The sequence below is a fragment of the Macaca nemestrina genome, chromosome 2 (assembly GCF_043159975.1).
Source record: "Macaca nemestrina isolate mMacNem1 chromosome 2, mMacNem.hap1, whole genome shotgun sequence".
Classification (NCBI taxonomy): Eukaryota; Metazoa; Chordata; class Mammalia; order Primates; family Cercopithecidae; genus Macaca; species Macaca nemestrina.
In genome coordinates this window covers 104,031,314-104,039,415 of record NC_092126.1, presented here as the reverse complement: position 1 = coordinate 104,039,415, position 8,102 = coordinate 104,031,314, and the positions used below count along the sequence as shown (strand labels likewise).

At 44.4% G+C, this 8,102-nt stretch overlaps 1 long non-coding RNA gene across 1 annotated transcript; it reads right to left on the bottom strand.

The window, feature by feature from the left end:
- Positions 1-440: 440 nt before the first annotated feature.
- On the bottom strand, positions 441-7,126 carry LOC105480251 (uncharacterized). Its single transcript, XR_986368.3, has 3 exons — positions 4,720-7,126; positions 951-4,538; positions 441-801 (listed from the first exon to the last, which is right to left on the bottom strand). It is a non-coding gene; the product is annotated as an uncharacterized lncRNA (long non-coding RNA).
- Positions 7,127-8,102: the final 976 nt, after the last annotated feature.

Here is an 8,102-nt window from a genome sequence, read left to right as displayed (position 1 = left end):
TTCATTGCATAAAAATTGAATCATACAGTAGATTCTCTTTTGTGTCTAGATTATTTAACTCAACACAGTGTGCTTGAAATTAATCCACGTTATTGTGAATAGCAAGAGTTCATTCCTTTTGGTGCTGAGGAAGATATTCAAATGGCCAGGTCACATGTATTAAAATGCTCAAAGTTGTTAGCCATCGGAGAAATACAAATTAAAACCACAATGAGTTACACCTGCATACCCACAAGAATAGCTAAAACCAAAGGTGCAATACCAAGCATTGATGAGGATGTAGTGAACTGTAACCCTTGGGTGCCACTTGTGGGCATGTAAACTGGTAAAAACCATTATGGAAAACTGGTGAGCAATTTCTAATAAGCATTCACCTATTATATGACCTGGCAAAAAATGAAAACACAAATGCACAAAGAGACCTGTACAAGAATGTTCATAGTAACTTTATTTATAAAAGTCCCCAAGTGCAAATAGCTGAAATGTCTATCAGCAAAAGAATTGATAGATAAATTGTATATCCAAATAGTGGACAAGTCATTCTTATCCTCTATGATGCCTCAGTTTATGGAAAAAAATAATGCGTATGCCACACAGAGGGTTATTAGATGAACAATGGGGAAAGTGACTTACAAATACAAGATTTATCTTTGGTTTGTAGCTATATAAATCAGAAAAAGACAAAGAAAAGGTAGGCTTGAAAAAAAAAAAGACAGACACAAACCAATGTGTTGTAGGCTGCCAACTTCTAAGCCTGCTCAAATTTCTCATCTTCCTGGATGCAGCTGCCATTTCTCTGACCTATTGGAGGTAAGAAATAGTTAGGGACAGCAAGTAAAACCATTTTTCCTCCTCCCAATAAAACATGGTAACCAAGAAGGTTTCCTTTAGAATTTTAACTTAAAATAAAAACAAAAAAACAGCCAAATGGCAGGTGTGGTGGCTCATACCTGTAATCCTAGCACTTTGGGAGGCCACGGCGGGCAGATTACTTGAGGTCGGGAGTTTGAAACCAGCTTGGCCATCATGATGAAACCTGTCTTTACTAAAAATACAAAAATTAGTGGGGCACCTCTAATCCCAGCTACTCAAGAGGCTGAGACAGGAGAATCGCTTGAACCTGGGAGGCGGAGCTTGCAGTGAGCTGAGATTGGGCCGCTGCACTCCAACCTGGGCAACAGAGTGAGACTCCATCTCAAAAAAAAAAAAAAAGAAAAGAAAAAGCCAAATTTCCCATACATGTTTAATCTGCTCAACTCAGAAATCTTAAAGTATCTATTTCTGCATCCTTCCCATAATCTTTATTCTGTTTCAATCAGCTAGCCACCCCAAAACTCTGGAAACAAGCAGGAAAATAATCACATATACCCATACAAATACACACACACAGAACACACACACACACACACAAACATACACAGAAACATAGACACGCACATATGTTGTCTTCTCTACCTAGGAATATATGGAAGGCTACATATTTTCTATAGCTCTGCACAACAAGCACAAAGTGATGTGTCACTTGATAGCAAACATGTTAGAACATATACATCCAAGGGAGCTTTCCCAAAGCTTCTAGTCTTATTCTGATGATGCTGTTCCTGCTAAAAAAAAAAGGAAAAAAAACACCTTTTTGGTGTTTTTGGAAGCCATGTTACATGAAAAACTGTGAGAAGAACAGAGGCTATAGAATCTGGAAGAGATAAGCCACAAAGGCTTACAGATAGGGAAACTAAGGTTGAGTCACTTGTCCAAGATGACACAGCCAGTAAAGGATGGTGGCTCAATTTGAGCTCAGGCAGTCTGCCCTTGATCTGTTTTACCCTCAGCCCTCCTAGAATAGAATGGGACAGACAAATAATGAAGACTGAAAATGCAGCCCCGGTGCTCTGGTAGAAGAGACTAGAGTATAGTGGATGCTCTGAGGAAAGAGTGCTCCTTGGGGGTTAGGGGTGATAGGTGTCAGGAAGGACTGCATGGAAGAGCTGCTGTTCACAAAGAAGGGACTTTAGAAGCTGATTTAGCTCTTTTCAGATTCACCAGCTTTTATTTTCATACCTTCCTCCAAGACAGGTTCAGAGAATGCCAGGTGGGATTTGTAACATCCCGTTCCTCGGCCACTATCAATACCCTTGCCTGGTACCTCTCTCGTAGTGGATGGGATCTTGGGCACAGCGTTGGCAAATGGGACCACTACAGGGAAATAAACAAGCTGTCAATGCCTTCTTCCCTCTGCCTCCTAGACTCCTAAAATCCATAGTCAGATCTTTCCTTAACAGTCAAATGGTGGTCCAAGAAGAAGAAGAAGAGAGAGACAGAGAGAATGTGTGTGTATGTTTTTGTGTGTGTGTGATGCAAAGGAGACAGGGAGGGAGACCGAGGCCCGGAGCCCATCTCTCCCCCAGCCTCAGAGCATCCAGCTCGTGCACAGAGGACCAAAGTTGCCTGGTCCTTTGATCGGTACCCCATGCTGTGCCTTGTTCAGGGAATTTTTAAATTCTCTTTCATTTTTATTGAGCAGCTTCCCTCCCCACCCCCCATCTCTGAGTCAGGTCTTAGGATTATTCGGTCCTTCTCTTCATTGATTTGTTTTTCTGACCTTTGTAGTAGATACAGAAATATATGGATGCAACAAGAAATAAAGGAAGAAAGGGAAGGGGGAGGGAGCCTGAGCAGCCTCCCTCTGGAAGGGAGGGTGTATGGTGAGGGACTTGGGTCTGGCTACATTTTACAGGGAAAAAAAAAAAAGCAAGTGGGATGGCAGAGGCTTGGTGCCAAATAACGGAAGCCTGGCTGGGAAGGAAAGGCCCCTGACCTGAAGGGGCTGGCGACTGATGAACAGGGTAAGGCCACCATCCTGTGTCTTCCCAGAGGATGGTGCAATGGACCTCTGTGCCTCTATGCATTTGCTTTCTGTTGAAAAGACTCCTACATCAGCTTTGTTTTTCTTTCTTTCAGTGAATACCTACAGCACCCACTCCATGCTAGGCTCTGCACTAGAGCCAGTAATGCATGAGCTCTTTTCTTTCCCTCTCTCTCTGAGCCTATTGTATTAAACCTCATGTCTTCAAGCCAGCCACACCTGTGCATCCTCCATTGTCATCACTGAGAAGAGGGGGGAAATGAACATTCGTGGAGTACCCACTGCCCAGCACTGTGAAAGCATTTTATTTGTGTTACAGGGTGCTTGGCAAGACTTTTTCTGTTGCTCCAAAAACAGAAGCTGGGATGCACAGCTGAGTCACCAACTGGAAAGTAGTGTTGGATGAGAAATGATTCCTCCCAACAGGTGTGACTGCTGTTCGCATTTAGAAGACAACCGAAAGGGCTCTGAATCAGTGGTAATGATCTGAGATTACTGCAAGATGGGGATGCCCTGTGTCCTGTGTCTACCCTAGCAGGGCATACTCCTAAAGAGGAGATACGTGGCAGAGGAAATCCCAGAACAACCTGCACCTTGGCAGTTTGGTGAGGCTGATGATGTGAATCCCCCAACTGTCAAGCAACATCACCTAAAGTGGCTACACTTGACTTAACTTGCCTCTACTTCACCCAACTGGGCTGCCCACCAGTCAAAGGGAGGCAGTAGTGAAAGCTGAGTTGAAGTCGAAGAGGTGAATATCCATCAGGGAATTGACACAGGGCCATTCAGAAAAATCTAGACACGCACACTGGAAGGAGGTCTAGCCTTTGAACTCCTGCCACAGAGGGCATCAACAACCAGCCAGTGCTGGCCCAAGAACCACCACCACCCAACAAAGGGAATATCAGAGATAGGAACAGTTATGTAAAGAGATGCTCATCCTTTTCCTCTTCCTTCTACCAGAAAACCCCCTGGAGGGATCAAACCCTAAAGAAGGAGTAGGTACTCCAAGCTTGCCTGGGAGGAGGGAAGTAATGTAGATGAAATTGCAATTGAGTTTGCAAGTTAGCAAGTCCCGTGAGCACCCCATCCCATATCCCCTCACCTTTACTTTTCAGTACACCCAGGCCTGACTTCCAACTGCCGACATCTGCATCTCTTTGCCTGTAGGCTTCTTCCGACCACTGAAGCCCTCTGTGCCCACAGGGAACTGCTGGAGAATTAAGAGACCCTAGAAACAGCCCTCATCCATTGATAGATGGATATTGGTGTATAAATACCCCAGCTCCTTTACTTAGGTAGGATAACTCTGAGTCTCTTGTTCTACACTACATTCACTATTTACTGGTGCAAAACAATTTACCCCCAAAACATGGTGGCTTAATATAACAATAACTTCACTATTTTACAGTTTCCATGGGTCAGAAATTAAGGAGCAACTTAACTTGGTGGTTCTGGCTCCAGATTGCTCATGAGATTGTAGTCAAGATGTCTTCTGGGGCTGCAGCCAACCAAAGTCTTGACCACACTGAATGATCTGCTTCCAAGATGGCTCATTCACAGATCTGGCAAGTTGGTGCTGGCTATTGGCAGGAAACCTCAGCTTATGACCACATGGACCTCTCCATTGGACTTTTTGAGTCTCCTCATGAACTGTGACTGGCTTCCCCCAGGGCTGGTAATCCAAGAGAAAGAGAGATCAAAGTGGGAAGAGCAACATGTTTTATGATCTAGCCTCAAAAGTCAGATACTGCATTGATTATTTATTGCTACAAAACAAATTACCCCAAGACTTAGCAGCTTTAAAAAATGATTAACACAATTTCTAGGGATCAGGAAATCTGGGCACAGCTTACCTGGGTGCCTCTGACTCAAGGTTTCTTTTGAGGCTGCAGGCTCTCTCTCAAGGTGTTGGCTGAGGCTGCAGGCGTCTCAAGGCTCAACTAAGGGAGGATCTACTTCCAGGCTCACTCCCCAGGCTGTCAGCAGCCTCAGTTCCTCCACCACATGGGCCTCTCCATACGGCAATTCACAGAATGGTGGCTAGTTTTTCCTCGGAGCCAATGAGGAAAAGACCAAGAGAGCATAAACAAGAAGAAAGCCAGGGTCTTTCTGTATCCTAATCTCACAACTGACATTTATGACCTTGACCACATTCTATCGGCTACAAGTGACTCCCTTATTATTGGTTATAAATGGCCCACACTCTTGGGGAAGGGATTATACACGGGTATGACTACCAGGGGACAGGGATAACTGGGGCCATCTCAGGGGCTGCTAACCACAGAGGGCATGTTCTATTGGCCACACAGGCCACACATATGGTTCGTTGTGGGAGGGGATTAAACAAGAGCATGAATACAGCAGGCGAGGATTGCTGGGGCCAACTTGAAGGTTGGTTCCCACAAAAGTGTTTCCCAGTGTTCCCCAGGGAAATTAAGCAACTGTTGATAATGAGCTTTTTAATGTCTGCCTTTCCTTTCCAGGTTCACTTCTCTTCTTCCCTAGTCTTTCCTGGCATTGTCTTCCAAATAAACCACTTGCATATAAACCCTTATCTCAAAGTCTACCTCTAGGAGAACACAGAGTAAAACTTTAAACTAGACTTTTATAAAAATATGTGGAACTAATACACAAAATTCATTTCTTATCTTGGAACACAGCAAAAATTTGAAAGCCATTGTAGTAAACACTGCAGAATTTCAGAGCAAGAGTGGTTTTACTTAACCTGATGACATCTAGGAAGACTAGGCCTTAAAGATTTGGATACAGGAAAAATCAGAAAGTACATTGTATATCCACAAATAACAACGTTCAAAACTGGGGCTATTAGTTCTTGAGAGAATTCTCCACTTGTCTTTTGGAATTACATTTTTATTTCTACCTGCTCATCACTTTATTCAGTCTAGTAAGGGCCTTGTGTCAAGATGCCTGTACTCTGCCTGAGCTCCAGCCAAGCCTTATGGCCAGCAAGTATTCTGTACTTTCATGAGGTCAGATTTCTGTGTGGCAAAATGGTAGAGATGAAATGCAAAAACGTTCATAGCACTGGGGAGGGGTTTGGGATCCCAGGAGTAGTTGCTTGAAACAATGGCATATTTTTCAAAACTCACTTTGAGACTCACTTTGGATAGGCAGGTACCAAATGACTCTTGACCTCTAAGCACCAAAAACGTGCTCAGGAGAAATCAAGGCCTTCCAATGCATTCAATCATGGGTCTGTCAAGGGCTGGCTAGAGAAGCTTAAATCCAAATTAATTACTCAGAAATCTCTAGTTCAGAAGTTGGGCCACAGACATGCTCATCAGCATGCAACGGCAGTGCCGTTCCCACAGCAAGAAGAAAAGAAACCAGCATAATGAGGACAGTAGATAAAAGGGAGACCATGGAGGAGGATCTTAATTGTATCTTAATTGAGTCACACGCTTTCTCCTTCATGCAGATCCTGGCCCTGAAGTCAAAAAGAGAGTGGCTTCTCTGCTGGGGTGCTTCCTGTGCCCCAGCCATGGCTGGTGTACAAGGTCAACATACTGTGGCAATCTACTAAAAAACAAGTGTATCAGTTAATTGTTGCTGCAATAATGCTATATAACAAACCACCCCAAACCTTAGCAATAATCACACATTTTCATTTGTGCATCCACAGATCTGTGGGCCTGTGTGTTTACAGGTCAGCAGGGGGTTGGCTGATGAGGCTGGGTTTGGCTGAGTGGCTCTGCCTCAAACTGTGAGTGTAGCTGGTCTTGGCTCTCATTGAGGTTTGGCTCATATCTACTCCACATGTATCCACTCCCGGGACCAGACTAAGGGGGATGCTGTTACCCAGGGGTGCCTCTCCGAGGCACGGAGAGAAAGCAGGAACATCCAAGGCCTCTTAAGGCCTAGGCTTAGAAGTGACACATCCTCGCTTCTGCCCATGTATCATTTGTCAAAGTCAAGGGGTGGGGAACTACCCACAAAGAGGCCGTGTCAACGGTGAGGAGGTAGAACAGGGTAAAAGATTCGGGGCAATAATCCCGTGGACCAAAGCCTGAGTCTCACCTCCCAACCCAAACGGAAGCCATGCTGATAGAGACTCCGGAGTTCCAATCTATTTGTTAGATTTCTGATAAGTGGCAGGACGAAGGTGAGAATGGCACCTTGTGACCTCATCTGGCCACCACAAAAACTGTAGGACAGTGATGGAGCACACTGCCCACTTCCTCTACACTGCAGAACCAGTCAACGCAGACCATGGCACTCAGGAGCCTCCTGCATGGTCAGACTCAGTTATTATTGTTATGTGAAGAGGTGTGGCATTTCCTCTGACGTTGGAAGGCGAGGGTAATTGCAGGTTATGTGGTCATTCCCAGGGAAAGAAGAACAGGGCCTATTCTTCAAAGACATGTGTGCTACTCTACAATTAGGGATGTTCCATAGCCATCAGTTTCTTCTACATTAGCTTTGGCCTATGTGGTTGACTGGCAAGGTGACTTTTGAAAAGGGAAAAATTTCCATTGCTTTTCTAAAAATGAAGTAAAAAAAATAAATTAAAAAAATATATAAAAATAAGCTTTTTGACTTGGGTTGACAAAAAAAAAAAAAAAGCTATCCAAGACTGCTCCAACCTGCATAGCTTAGAGTCAGTCATGACAAAGGTAGTTTCCTAGACCCTATAAACCACTGACTGGGTGTGCACAGGGTTACAGCACACAGACTGTAGTGTCCCCTGCGCTACGTGACCCACCCGGGGAGCAAGTGGAGGCTGAGTTCCAAGCTGTACTCTGCTTGCCAAGCCAAAGACCCAGACTAGGGACTGTGTTATTCTAAAGGAAGGGGCACCTTTGATAATTAACCTGCCACAAGGGGCATCTTTTGGTAATTCACAGAAAGATGATTCACCACCAAGGGTAATTTATCTCCTTAACAGTCAGATGTATGGCTGTCCCAGGCTGCCAAGAGGCTGCCCAGACCATGGGGCCTGGTATGGTGTGATAAGTTGGATTCCCTTTCCAACTCTTCCCTGACCCCATCACGTCCTTTGCCACATGACACTGCAATGCCCCATGTGACTCTGCAGTGTCTGAAAGAAGTAAAGTATACATCTTCACACCACTGATAATGCATTAGCTGTGTGACTTGCTTTGCCCAGTGGAATGTCAGTGGATATGAAGCAAGCAGGGGCTTTATTTTTTTATTTCAGTAGGTTTTTGGGGAACAGGTGATGTTTGGTTACATTAATAAGTTCTTTAGTGATGAT